Genomic DNA, 13152 nt, shown 5'->3' on the forward strand with positions numbered 1-13152 from the left:
TGTACTGTTGGTTGTGTTTTGTGGAATGTGTCAGGGGCAAGTTTCGCTTTCCTTCCAATTTTTTTAAGGCTTTTTTCAAAATTATATGAAAATTATGCAATACAGTAAGAAGGAATTAGTCACGCCTTGGCAGAATCTCCATTACCTTGGCTTACATCAAAGGGAGAGAGAAGTGTGGTCCTTACAAGTTTACAGCATTCCTTTGTCTTGGAGTTCCACTCTGTGATGACAACTAAATTGGACACTGATATTTGCCTATTTTTCAGCATGTGTGTGTAAAGTACGCTGACCTTGCAGTTGACTCTTTTAGAGCACCTTTCATCATGGGCCCAATCCTGCAGTCTCATTCAAAACTCCCTGTTGACGTTAATGAGTCAATGGGGAGTTCTGCCTGGAAGAGGACTAAGGCCTATTGTTGTTGATTCTATCTGCCTTTCAGCTTTGTAGCTCTATTAATGCTGCAGATGAGAATATTGCAAATAGAGACTGTGCATAGAATCATCGTTTTGGAATGAAAGGGCTCATTACTTCCATTAGAATAAGTGAGAACTGCAGGAGTGAGCCCCAACGTAGTAATATGATAATCATATTTTTAACTTTAAAGCACTCCCTCCAAAGCACCCAAGCTGCTTTCAGAAAAACACTTTTTCAGTAAGATTCTATGTATGTATGTATGTATTTATAATGTGAGGAGATATGAGATGAGATGGATTTCATGGGTAGAGCGTGTTTCATTCCTTAGGACCCCCATAGCAAAGACCTGATTGCATATAGACTAAAGAGATAACACTAGGTCCTCAAATAGTGGATAATAGCTAAGCTGCAAAACCAGACACAATACAAAACCAGATACATAGACATAACATGTTAGGGTGGGAGTATTTTTTTGCCTTTCTCTGGGCCATGGGGCATGGCTCACTTGCAGGTTTAAACTAGTGTAAATGTAACTTGATGTTTTTAAATCATGATTTGAGGACTTCAGTAACTTAGCCAGAGGTTATGGGTCTATTACAGGAGTGAGTGGATGAAGTTCTGTGGCTTGCAATGTGCAGGTCAGATGAGATGATCATGATAGTCCCTTCTGGCCTCAAAGTTCTGAGTCTATGACCTGGGAAAGGAGGGGGAAGAGGAAGGGTTAGGTGGGATGGAGATCTGTCATTCTTTGAGCCATCTCAACATTATTTATCCATATTTATCTACAAATGGGGTTCAAATATCTTTTAATTCATATAATTGCTCTCAACGGCAATAAACTGTTCTTTCTTTGGATGACAGGTTTCAGAGTAGCGGCTGTGTTAGTCTGTATTCGCAAAAATAAAAGGAGTACTTGTGGCACCTTAGAGATTAACAAATTTATTAGAGCATAAGCTTTCGTGAGCTACAGCTCACTTCATCGGATGCATTTGGTGGAAAAAACAGAGGGGAGATTGATATATACACACACAGAGAACATGAAACAATGGGTTTATCATACACACTGTAAGGAGAGTGATCACTTAAGATAAGCCATCACCAGCAGCAGGGGGGGGGAAAGGAGGAAAACCTTTCATGGTGACAAGCAAGGTAGGCTATTTCTAGCAGTTAACAAGAATATCTGAGGAACAGTGGGGGGTGGGGTGGGGGGGAGAAATAACATGGGGAAATAGTTTTACTTTGTGTAATGACTCATCCATTCCCAGTCTCTATTCAAGCCTAAATTAATTGTATCCAGTTTGCAAATTAATTCCAATTCAGCAGTCTCTCGTTGGAGTCTGTTTTTGAAGCTTTTTTGTTGAAGGATAGCCACTCTTAGGTCTGTAATCGAGTGACCAGAGAGATTGAAGTGTTCTCCAACTGGTTTTTGAATGTTATAATTCTTGACGTCTGATTTGTGTCCATTCATTCTTTTACGTAGAGACTGTTCAGTTTGACCAATGTACATGGCAGAGGGGCATTGTTGGCACATGATGGCATATATCACATTGGTAGATGTGCAGGTGAACGAGCCTCTGATAGTGTGGCTGATGTGATTAGGCCCTATGATGGTGTCCCCTGAATAGATATGTGGACAGAGTTGGCAACGGGCTTTGTTGCAAGGACAGGTTCCTGGGTTAGTAGTTCTGTTGTGTGGTGTGTGGTTGCTGGTGACTCCAATGAGAGACTGCTGAATTGGAATTAATTTGCAAACTGGATACAATTAATTTAGGCTTGAATAGAGACTGGGAATGGATGAGTCATTACACAAAGTAAAACTATTTCCCCATGTTATTTCTCCCTCCCACTCCACCCCCCATTGTTCCTCAGATATTCTTGTTAACTGCTGGAAATAGCCTACCTTGCTTGTCACCATGAAAGGTTTTCCTCCTTCCCCCCCCCCCCCCCCCCCGCTGCTGGTGATGGCTTATCTTAAGTGATCACTCTCCTTACAGCGTGTATGATAAACCCATTGTTTCATGTTCTCTGTGTGTGTATATATCAATCTCCCCTCTGTTTTTTCCACCAAATGCATCCGATGAAGTGAGCTGTAGCTCACGAAAGCTTATGCTCTAATAAATTCGTTAGTCTCTAAGGTGCCACAAGTACTTCTTTTCTTTTTGCGAATACAAACTAACATGGCTGCTACTCTAAATGTCATTATGCAAGGCACTGAATTTAGCCATATAGAGTGGAAATCTGTCAACTTCATGAAAAAACTCGTACAGATACAGACAGACGTCATCTTCCTCTCCAAATGCAAACAGATGGACATCATACCGAAAGGACTGAAGGTAAAAAATTCATTACAATCTACATACCACACAGACTATGCTGACAGCTTGTGCCACACACTCTCAAAGAAACTGCGGAACCACCTGATCAACATCCTCTACAGCAAACAGGGAAAGATTAAGAATGAGCTCTCAAAACTGGATACTCTCATAAAGAACCAACCTTCCACACAAACTTCCTCGTGGCTGGACTTTACAAAAACTAGACAAGCCATTTACAACACACACTTTGCTTCTCTACAAAAGAAAAAGGACACTAAGCTATCTAAACTACTACATGCCACAAGGGGCCACAACAGTGGTTCCCGTAACCCACCCAGCAATATTTTTAATCTATCCAACTATACTCTTAGCCCAGCAGAAGAATCTGTCCTATCTCGGGGCCTCTCCTTTTGCCCCTCCACCCCCACGAACATGATACAGTTCTGTGGTGACCTAGAATCCTATTTTCGACATCTCCGACTCAAGGAATATTTCCAACACACCTCTGACCAACATATTAACCCACAGAGACCTTCCTACCAACACTACAAAAAGAAGGATTCTGGGTGGACTCCTCCTGAAGGTCGAAACGGCAGCCTGGACTTCTACATAGAGTGCTTCCGCCGACGTGCACGAGCTGAAATTGTGGAAAAGCAGCATCGCTTGCCCCATAACCTCAGCCATGCAGAACACAATGCCATCCACAGCCTCAGAAACAACTCTGACATCATAATCAAAAAGGCTGACAAAGGAGGTGCTGTCGTCATCATGAATAGGTCGGAGTATGAACAAGAGGCTACTAGGCAGCTCTCCAACACCACTTTCTACAAGCCATTACCCTCTGATCCCACTGAGAGTTACCAAAAGAAACTACAGCATTTGCTCAAGAAACTCCTTGAAAAAGCACAAGAACAAATCCGCACAGACACACCCCTAGAACCCCGAGCAGGGGTATTCTATCTGCTACCCAAGATCCATAAACCTGGAAATCCTGGATGCCCCATCATCTCAGGCATTGGCACCCTAACAGCAGGATTGTCTGGCTATGTAGACTCCCTCCTCAGGCCCTACGTTACCAGCACTCCCAGCTATCTTCGAGACACCACTGACTTCCTGAGGAAACTACAGTTCATTGGTGATCTTCCTAAAAACACCATCCTAGCCACTATGGATGTAGAAGCCCTCTACACCGACATTCCACACAAAGATGGGCTACAAGCCGTCAGGAACAGTATCCCCGATAATGTCATGGCTAACCTGGTGGCTGAACTTTGTGACTTTGTCCTGACCCATAACTATTTCACATTTGGGGACAATGTATACCTTCAAGTCAGCGGCACTGCGATGGATACCCGCATGGCCCCACAGTATGCCAACATTTTTATGGCTGACTTAGAACAACGCTTCCTCAGCTCTCGTCTCCTAATGCCCCTACTCTACTTGTGCTACATTGATGACTCTTCATCATCTGGACCCATGGAAAAGAAGCTCTTGAGGAATTCCACCATGATTTCAACAATTTCCATCCCACCATCAACCTCAGCCTGGACCAGTCCACACAAGAGATCCGCTTCCTGGACACTACGATGCTAATAAGCGATGGTCACATAAACACCACCCTATATCGGAAACCTACTGTTCGCTATTCCTACCTACATGCCTCGAGCTTTCATCCAGATCATACCACACGATCCATTGTCTACAGCCAAGCTCTACGATATAACCGCATTTGCTCCAACCCCTCAGACAGAGACAAACACCTACAAGATCTCTATCATGCATTCCTACAACTACAATACCCACCTGCTGAAGTGAAGAAACAGATTGAGAGAGCCAGAAGAGTACCCAGAAGTCATCTACTACAGGACAGGCCCAACAAAGAAAATAACAGAATACCACTAGCCATCACCTTCAGCCCAAAACTAAAACCTCTCCAACGCATCATCAAGGATCTACAACCTATCCTGAAGGATGACCCATCACTCTCACAGATCTTGGGAGACAGGCCAGTCCTTGCTTACAGACAGCCCCAATCTGAAGCAAATACTCACCAGCAACCACACACCACACAACAGAACTACTAACCCAGGAACCTATCCTTGCAACAAAGCCCGTTGCCAACTCTGTCCACATATCTATTCAGGGGACACCATCACAGGGCCTAATCACATCAGCCACACTATCAGAGGCTCGTTCACCTGCACATCTACCAATGTGATATATGCCATCATGTGCCAGCAATGCCCCTCTGCCATGTACATTGGTCAAACTGGACAGTCTCTACGTAAAAGAATGAATGGACACAAATCAGTCGTCAAGAATTATAACATTCAAAAACCAGTTGGAGAACACTTCAATCTCTCTGGTCACTCGACTAGACCTAAGAGTGGCTATCCTTCAACAAAAAAGCTTCAAAAACAGACTCCAACGAGAAACTGCTGAATTGGAATTAATTTGCAAACTGGGTACAATTAACTTAGGCTTGAATAGAGACTGGGAATGGATGAGTCATTACAGAAAGTAAAACTATTTCCCCATGTTATTTCTCCCCCCCGCCCCACCCCACCCCACCCCCCACTGTTCCTCAGATATTCTTGTTAACTGCTGGAAATAGCCTACCTTGCTTGTCACCATGAAAGGTTTTCCTCCTTCCCCCCCCCGCCGCTGCTGGTGATGGCTTATCTTAAGTGATCACTCTCCTTACAGTGTGTATGATAAACCCATTGTTTCATGTTCTCTGTGTGTGTATATCAATCTCCCCTCTGTTTTTTCCACCAAATGCATCCGATGAAGTGAGCTGTAGCTCACGAAAGCTTATGCTCTAATAAATTTGTTAATCTCTAAGGTGCCACAAGTACTCCTTTTCTTTCTTTGGATGCTAACTCAGACAGGTCCAAATACCATTACTCTATTCTGGACATAAGCCTACGCTTCCATTTTTGTAAAATCATATGTGTGGTGATCATGTCAGCCCTCAAGCACTAAAGTCTCTGTGGTGGAGTTAAACCCAGTTCAGCAGGTAAATAACCTAGGATATAATTTTCAGTTAAGATTTGGCTTCTGGAGCTGAGCACTATTTAATGCTTGTGTCCATGTCTTTCCACAGCTACCTGGCTGTTGGATAGTCCAATAGCATGTCCATCACAGTTCCTTTTTCTTTGTTAATATGCCAACAAATATGAGAGCATAAGGCCTTTATCTTGTGCAACCTGTATGGCATGGAGTACACTTTGAATAAAATGTTTTGTTTTATGAAGCGTCGCCTGAAATCTACAGAAGCATTTTTAATGTTATGTAAAGTGCAAGTCATTTGCCTTTTTGTATTTTTCATTATCTGTTTCTTTATGAAAATCAATACAAATTAATAAAAAAATAAAATAACCAGTGGATGGTGTTTGAGCACAGACATTTATGTACTAAATCCTGCTCCCATAGAAGTCCAGGGGCCCTATAGGTGAGAGGATCTGGGCATGAGAAAGCGTGACAAAGTGGGCAGGTTATCAAGGAACTAGTTACAGGTGCCTGATCCTCAGACTGCCCTAGACCAAATGTAACTCAGAGCAGTCAAAAGGCTGCTCTAACTTATGACAGTTGGCTATGGTCCCTAAAAGACCATACGCTGTCTGTGAATTGACAGAACAGAGCTCGGCTATGCCCTGCCCTGACACATAGCTTTCCTCTTCTGATGTGTCCTCTTATGACAGGGCAAAAGGATATTGACTTTATGTCAGTTGAGATGTCCCCTGGTCAGGGTAATTCTCCATCTGGCAGCTGCAGCCATATTCTGGAACCAATGAGACTCTTGTTCCTTTAGTAGTGCAGTACCTCAACTATTTGATTATCTATTTTATGAATGCCATTGCCCAGAATGTACACAGTGTTGTTGTAGCCAGGATATTGGAGAGACAGAGTGAGTGAGGTAATATCTTTTATTGGACCAATTTCTGTGTAGCTCAAAAGCTTGTCTCTCTCACCAACAGAAGTTGATCCAATAAAAGATATTACCTTATCCACCTTGTCTCTCTAATTGCTTGGACTGTGAGGAATCACAGGGGCCGGTTCTGCAATTGGTACACTGTAGTGCAATGCATATACGTAAGTCCCCAGTGTACTGACAGAGGTGTATTTCTCATTTTGGACAAAGATCCATAGCAGGTGTATTTATTCCTTGCACTTTCTTTTAGGAACAAAGGTAAAACTCATTTGTGCATGCAAAGTGGGCAAAGCTTTTTTTCCCCCTCACTCAGCATGTATCAATTCTATTTCTAGTCTCTAGGGAGCACTACAATAGGAAGCCAGTGACATGAATACTGATTATGATTAAGCTATTAACACTGGAGCTGACTACATCTTATAGGCATCCTGTCAAAGTGAGCCATTTATCCAGCCAGGTTTAAAAAAATTGTCATCTATCTCACCTTCAATTTTTCCTTTAGATCTTCTGGCATGCAGAGAGTTAAAAGAAGGGCAAATTCTGCTTTCATTTAGACTGGTGAAAATCAAAAGTAACCCTGCTGAAGGCAATGGAATTATTCCAGGGAAACTAAGAGCAGAAACTAGCTTAGATAATGACGATGATTGATTTTGATTATTATTTCTGTTTGTTTATTTTTGATTTCATCATGCATTTCATTGGCAGATGTGTAAATAATAAAATACAGCCTGGAACTAAATTTGGATTTGATGTCACAATAGCCAATTTCTCCAGCTATTTTATTAGCGTCTTCTTAACATTTGTTCGTTTGCTTGTAAGTTTTTTATATTTGGCTTTAATGAAGCTTTGTATCTTCAGGTTCCTTAGCTTATGTGCATAGCAGAAAATTGCTGTACATCTCTAATAATGGGGGGAGCGTGTAAGCTGGTTTCATGAAAGCTGTGCAGAACTTTTGTATCAAAGCGAAAAATAAGAAGAAATATCCCTGACTTACGGATTTGCTACAATCTGGAAATTGAACCTAGTTTCACCAAAAGATACATCAAGGATGGAAAAGCCTTGGAGAAGAAGGATGATCCAGTGATTAGGGTCGTGGACTAAGATTTGGGAGACCTGGGTTCGCTGGACCATTAATGTTGATTTTCAATGACTTCTGGAACACTAGAGAAGTTCCAGAAAACTGGAAGAAAACTAATAATGCACCAATATTTTAAAGTGGGATGACCTGATAATTATAGGCCCATCAGCCTGACACTAATCCCAGGAAAGATAATGGAGAGGAAGATACAGGGCTTGATTAATAAAGAACTAGACACTAATATAATTAGTGCTAATCAACATGGATTTATGGAAAATAGATCCTGTCAAACTAACTTGATTTCTTTATGAGATTACAAGTTTGGTTGATAAAGATAATAGCATTGAAGAAATAGACTTCTGTAATGCATTTGACTTGATACTGAATGGTATTTTGATTAAAAAACTAGGATGATATAAAATTAACATGGCACACATTAAATGGATTAAAAAGTGGCTAACTGATAGGTCTGAAAAAGTAGTTGTAATGGGGAATAATCATCAAAGCAGGTGTATATTTAATGAGGGCACTAGGGATTGGTTGGCCCTATCCTATTTAACATTTTTATCAGTGATATGGAAAAAAATATAAAGTCATCACTGACAAAATGTACAGGTGACACAAAGATTGGGGGAGTGGTAAATAATGAAGATGATAGGTCACTGATAGAGAGTGACCAGGATCACTTGGTATGCTGGGCAGAAGCAAACAATATATGTTTTAATGTGGCTAAATGTAAATGTGTATGTGACCCAAGAACCTCCCTATGCCGACTGATAAGGGGGTACAGAAGGATACAGGTATCTCCTGATTCTGGTATGTACATTCTGGTTCACCAAAGAATGACATGGTGTGGTCTCATATGGAAGCCAGTGTCACGCTGGTCATTAATATAAATGTGAAATGTATATACATGTACTGTGCAAGGAGTTCTGTATCTGTACCAGAAAATTATGTTTTTAAGCATGTAAAGGTGAACATGTTAGGCTATGTCTACACTATGGACTTTACAGCGGCACAGCTGTACCACTACAGCTGTGCTGCTGTAAGGTCTCCCATGTAGCCGCTCTTTGGTGGCAGGAGAGAGTTTTCCTGCCAACATAATTAAACCATCCCCAATGAGCGGCGTTAACTGTGTTGGTAAGAGAGCATCTCCTGCTGACATAGTGCTGTCCAAACCAGCACTTTTGTTGGTGAAACTTATGTCAGTCGGGTGTGGTTTTTTTCACACACCTGACTGACAAAAGTTTTACTGACAAAAATGCTAGTGTAGACAAAGCCTTAGACTGGTTCCTACAGACAGGAGGTAAGAAATGTATCTCTCTGTCAGTATGTAAATTAAGCATTGTAAGCAAACACAATGGATGCCTATTCACATTTCTTTAACATTTCACTTCTTATGTAAAGTCAATAGGCAAGGAGCTCATAGGAAAAAGCAAGCCATGGGGGCTTATCCTATGAGCAAAGACTCTGGGAGTATTTCTAGACAGCAAAGAAGACACTCCTTCATCCTGTGCCTAGGAAGTAAACAGACAGTGCATTTGCATTCACAAAAGCAGGATCTCAGCTAACTTTGGTTGAAAACACTGCAGAGGACTCCGGATGAGATAAACTTCTTTAGATAGGATGTTAACCTGATGTTAGCTAAGTTTTAGTCTCTAGAAAGGGTGTTATGATTTTGTTTTTTATGTAACCATTTGTTTCCAGTATTCTTACTCACTATTTACTTGTATATTTGATAATAAATTTATTCTTGTTTTCACTGAATATATCTAACTGCTGTATTGCTAAGCAAAGTGCTGGTCCTCAGTTGAATATTACAAGCTGGTGTGTACTGTTCCTTTGGGAGTAACAGACCTGGTAATTCTGTTAGTGTCCAGTGGATGCAGGGCTGGACACTGCAGTGAATGCTCTGAGGACTTGGGAGATATGGATATTGCTACCTATACAGAGAGAGTGAGGCCTGCTGGGGTCTGGAAGGCAGTGCTTATGTTGCCAGAGGCTGGTGGATTCAGGGAACTGATCCACAACACTCAGACCCGACTTCTTCATACTAAGGGCAAGTGGTGGTGAGGTGCTGGGCAGCGTCACAGTATATACCTAGGAACAAAGAATGTAGGCCATACTTACAGGATGGAGGACCCTGTCCTGGGAAGCAGTGACTCTGAAAAAGATTTGATGGTTGTAATGGATAATCAGCTGAGCACAAACACTCAGTGCAATGCTGTGGCCAAAAGGGCCAATGAAATCCTTGAATGCATAAACAAGGGTATTTTGAGTAGGAATAGAGAGGTTATTCTACTTCTGTAGTTGGCACTGGTGTCACTGCTGGTGTCCACAGTTTAAGAAGGATATATATAAATTGTGGAATGTTCAGCGAAGAGCCACAAGAATGGATTAGAAAACATGCCTTACAGAGATAGACTGAAAGAATTCGGTCTGTTTATTTAGTTTAAGAAAGATAAGTTTGAGGGGTGACTTATCACAATCTGTGGCTATGTTTACACTTGCACAGATATCCGAGGACTGAATCATGTTCATGTTCATGTGTGTTTCTTATACCCATACCCAAACATCCACACATACTGTGCTGGACACTGGTATAAGGCTGTGTACACACATATACCTGCTTTCCATGCTGCTGCTGTAAGTACATGACATTAGCACTACCATTTCAGGGGCAGTATCCCAGGGTTCAGTGTGTCACAGGGAGACACTCTAGAAATTGATTTGGTGTGTTTTGTTAGTACTCTCCCCCACCTTCATACATTTGCCAGTAGCAGTTCCTGTTGCCCCTCACTGTTATTCCCTACAAAACTGGGTGGAAGACATGGAGCAATAGGATGATGATCTTGTTCTGCTCCCGCTTCTTATCGCGGGGCAAATGGTTATACACTGGAGCAGGTGCTCAGTGAGATACTGGATGGAATTTTGGGCAGCATTTTCTGACCAGCTGAAGATGGCTGACCTTGAGGATCAATGACGATTCATTCAGCTCACACTGCACAGATATGGTGAATGCCCATGTTGTCACAGTATGCCCTCTGATTGACTATTGCTTCTGTTGCAGGAGAACCAACATGGTGTGCTGGGATCATATCATTTTGGAAATGTGGGATGACCAGCAGTGGCTTCAGAATGTTTGAATAAGGAACCAGACCTTCACGGAGCTGTATGTTGAGCTAGCACCAACTTCCTAATGCTAGAACACTTGGTTCTGACAAGCCATGCCGTTTCAAAAGTGGGTTGCTATTGACTTGTGGAAGCTGGCTATTCCAGACAGCTATAGGTCTGGTGCAAACCACTTTGGAGTTGGAAAGTCCACTGTCAGGGTCATGGTTGTGCAGCTTTGTGAAGCAATAAACACTGATTTACTCACGGGTGGCTCCATAAGAAAAGTTCCAGAAATAATTGGTGGATTTGGGAAGATGATGTTTCTGAACTGTGCAGAGGGCACTGATGGCACTCATATCCCAGTACTTTGCCAACCACAAGGTGAACCTAAGTATGTAAAATGAAAAAGTTACTATTCAATTGTTCTGCAAGACTTAGTGGACCACAGAGGCAGATTCATGAATACAACCCTGGGAAACAGGGGAAAGGTTCATGATGCCAGAGTGCGGAAGAGATCAGGATTATACTTGACGGGGAAAGAAGGGACTTTTATTTCCTGGAAATGATATGTTTCTGTATGATATGTCTGTGCCAACTATTATTTTGGGGAACCCTGCATACCCACTCCTGACTGGGCTTATGAAGCTGTACCCCCAACATCAATGAATATGGAAAAAGGGAATTCAATTACAAGTTAAGGTGGCTGCAGAATGGTTGTGGAGTGTGCATTTGGTAGGCTGAAAACTCATTGGTGCTGCCTACGTTCCTATCTGGATGCCAATGTGGCAAACTCCATTTGCATAATTGTTGCCTGCTGCACCCTACATAACATTTGTGATGGTAAAGGGGGGTCTTACTGTCCCAAGTGAGCTCAGGACAAGTTTGGGGTTACCAACTCTCTACAGACAGCCAGACCCCACCAAGATGTACACTAATTCTGGTTCCCAGCAGGCAAGGAAGATCAAGGATGCCATATGTGTACACATCTAGGCACATCAGGGAAGCAGAGGATGACATCAGCCTGTGCCAAGGGACACCTTCACTTCCTGTAAATATGCTGGAAATACACACAAGTGTAAGGCCCCATGTGTCTAGAACGCAGGCCCATAGAGCTACCAGGCAATTAACATCTCCAGATTGACAGCCAGTGGCACCTGTAATCCCCCCCTCCACTTCCCATGACCCGCTGTGGACACAGACCATGGGAATTTCTAACTGAAGGTTTTGACAGGCAGCAGCCCCCCCCCCGGCTCCTGATTGGCTCCCTACCCAATATAAACCCAAAGGGCATTCAAGGAAGTGTCCAGGCAACAGTGTGGATCTTCTGTAGCTGCCAAAACTGTTCCTGTTCTATGCTCTTGAACTTCTGGCTTGATTTCAGCTTGTTTTGCGTCCCAACTCCAACCCTGAAATCTGGCTTGGACTCTGACCCTTAGTATCAACCCTGGCCTGGAACTGAGTACAAACTCCTTGGTTACTCCTAGCCACAGGTTTGCCCCTGTTTTGACACTTGGCCCTGAGTGCCCTTGTTGCGATCCTGACACTGCGGGAATATTGGTACATACTTATGGAGCTACCTAGCTTTGTGAGGGTTTTGTTCCCCTGTAGCTGAAGGTCATTACCCATTTGTTCATGTGACATTGCACATATTAAAAACAATTGTACCAGGGCACCTCCATTGGATTATCACCTTGAGGTTGGGTTTCTGCTGTAGAGGTAGGTAGCTGAGTCATGGTCATTGTTCAATGTTTTTGTCTTCTTTAGAAACCTGTCTTATCCAGACCACTTAAACTTTTTTTTACCAAGCTTATGATGGTTTGTTTTGATGGTGTAGGGTAGGAGGAATATTCCAACCATTGTGTTTTGTGACTTCTTACTGTCAGCAGTGCTAAATGCAATTAACAGTTGTTAAAGCACTAATCCCTGATATGATTGATACTGCTTAAGGGTTTGGGGAGGTGGGGGCACTGTTTCTGTACAAGGCACTCTTATTGCTGGTATATTCCTTTTTTATTGTTCTTTGGTTTTGATTTCAACACGTTTAATAAAGCCATTGAGAAATTAATTGACCCCTTTTGTGTTTTAGACACACATGAAAAATAGTAGTGCTTTTTGAAGCACATAACAAAAACTGCACTTTCCCCATCCCTCCCATGTATCAATTTAAGATATTTCTGAACCCTGGGGAGGAGTCTTATTTGCCCTATGATGACACTGGAGTTTTACACACCATTCGATTAAATGATGTAGGAAGCTTGTGGCTCATTCAAGAATAAAAATGCCTTCAGTTCATCATT

General features: G+C 42.3%; 1 long non-coding RNA gene across 1 annotated transcript in view; it reads left to right on the forward strand.

Moving 5' to 3' along the window:
• The window catches only part of LOC122459050, a 76269-nt gene extending 65009 nt beyond the window's left edge, over positions 1-11260 (forward strand). The window contains exon 3 of the long non-coding RNA XR_006279484.1: positions 10812-11260. This is a non-coding gene — a long non-coding RNA (uncharacterized LOC122459050). The remainder of the gene's footprint in view (positions 1-10811) is intronic.
• The last annotated feature ends 1892 nt before the right edge of the window (positions 11261-13152 follow it).

The sequence above is a fragment of the Dermochelys coriacea genome, chromosome 2 (genome assembly GCF_009764565.3).
Source record: "Dermochelys coriacea isolate rDerCor1 chromosome 2, rDerCor1.pri.v4, whole genome shotgun sequence".
Taxonomy (NCBI): domain Eukaryota; kingdom Metazoa; phylum Chordata; order Testudines; family Dermochelyidae; genus Dermochelys; species Dermochelys coriacea.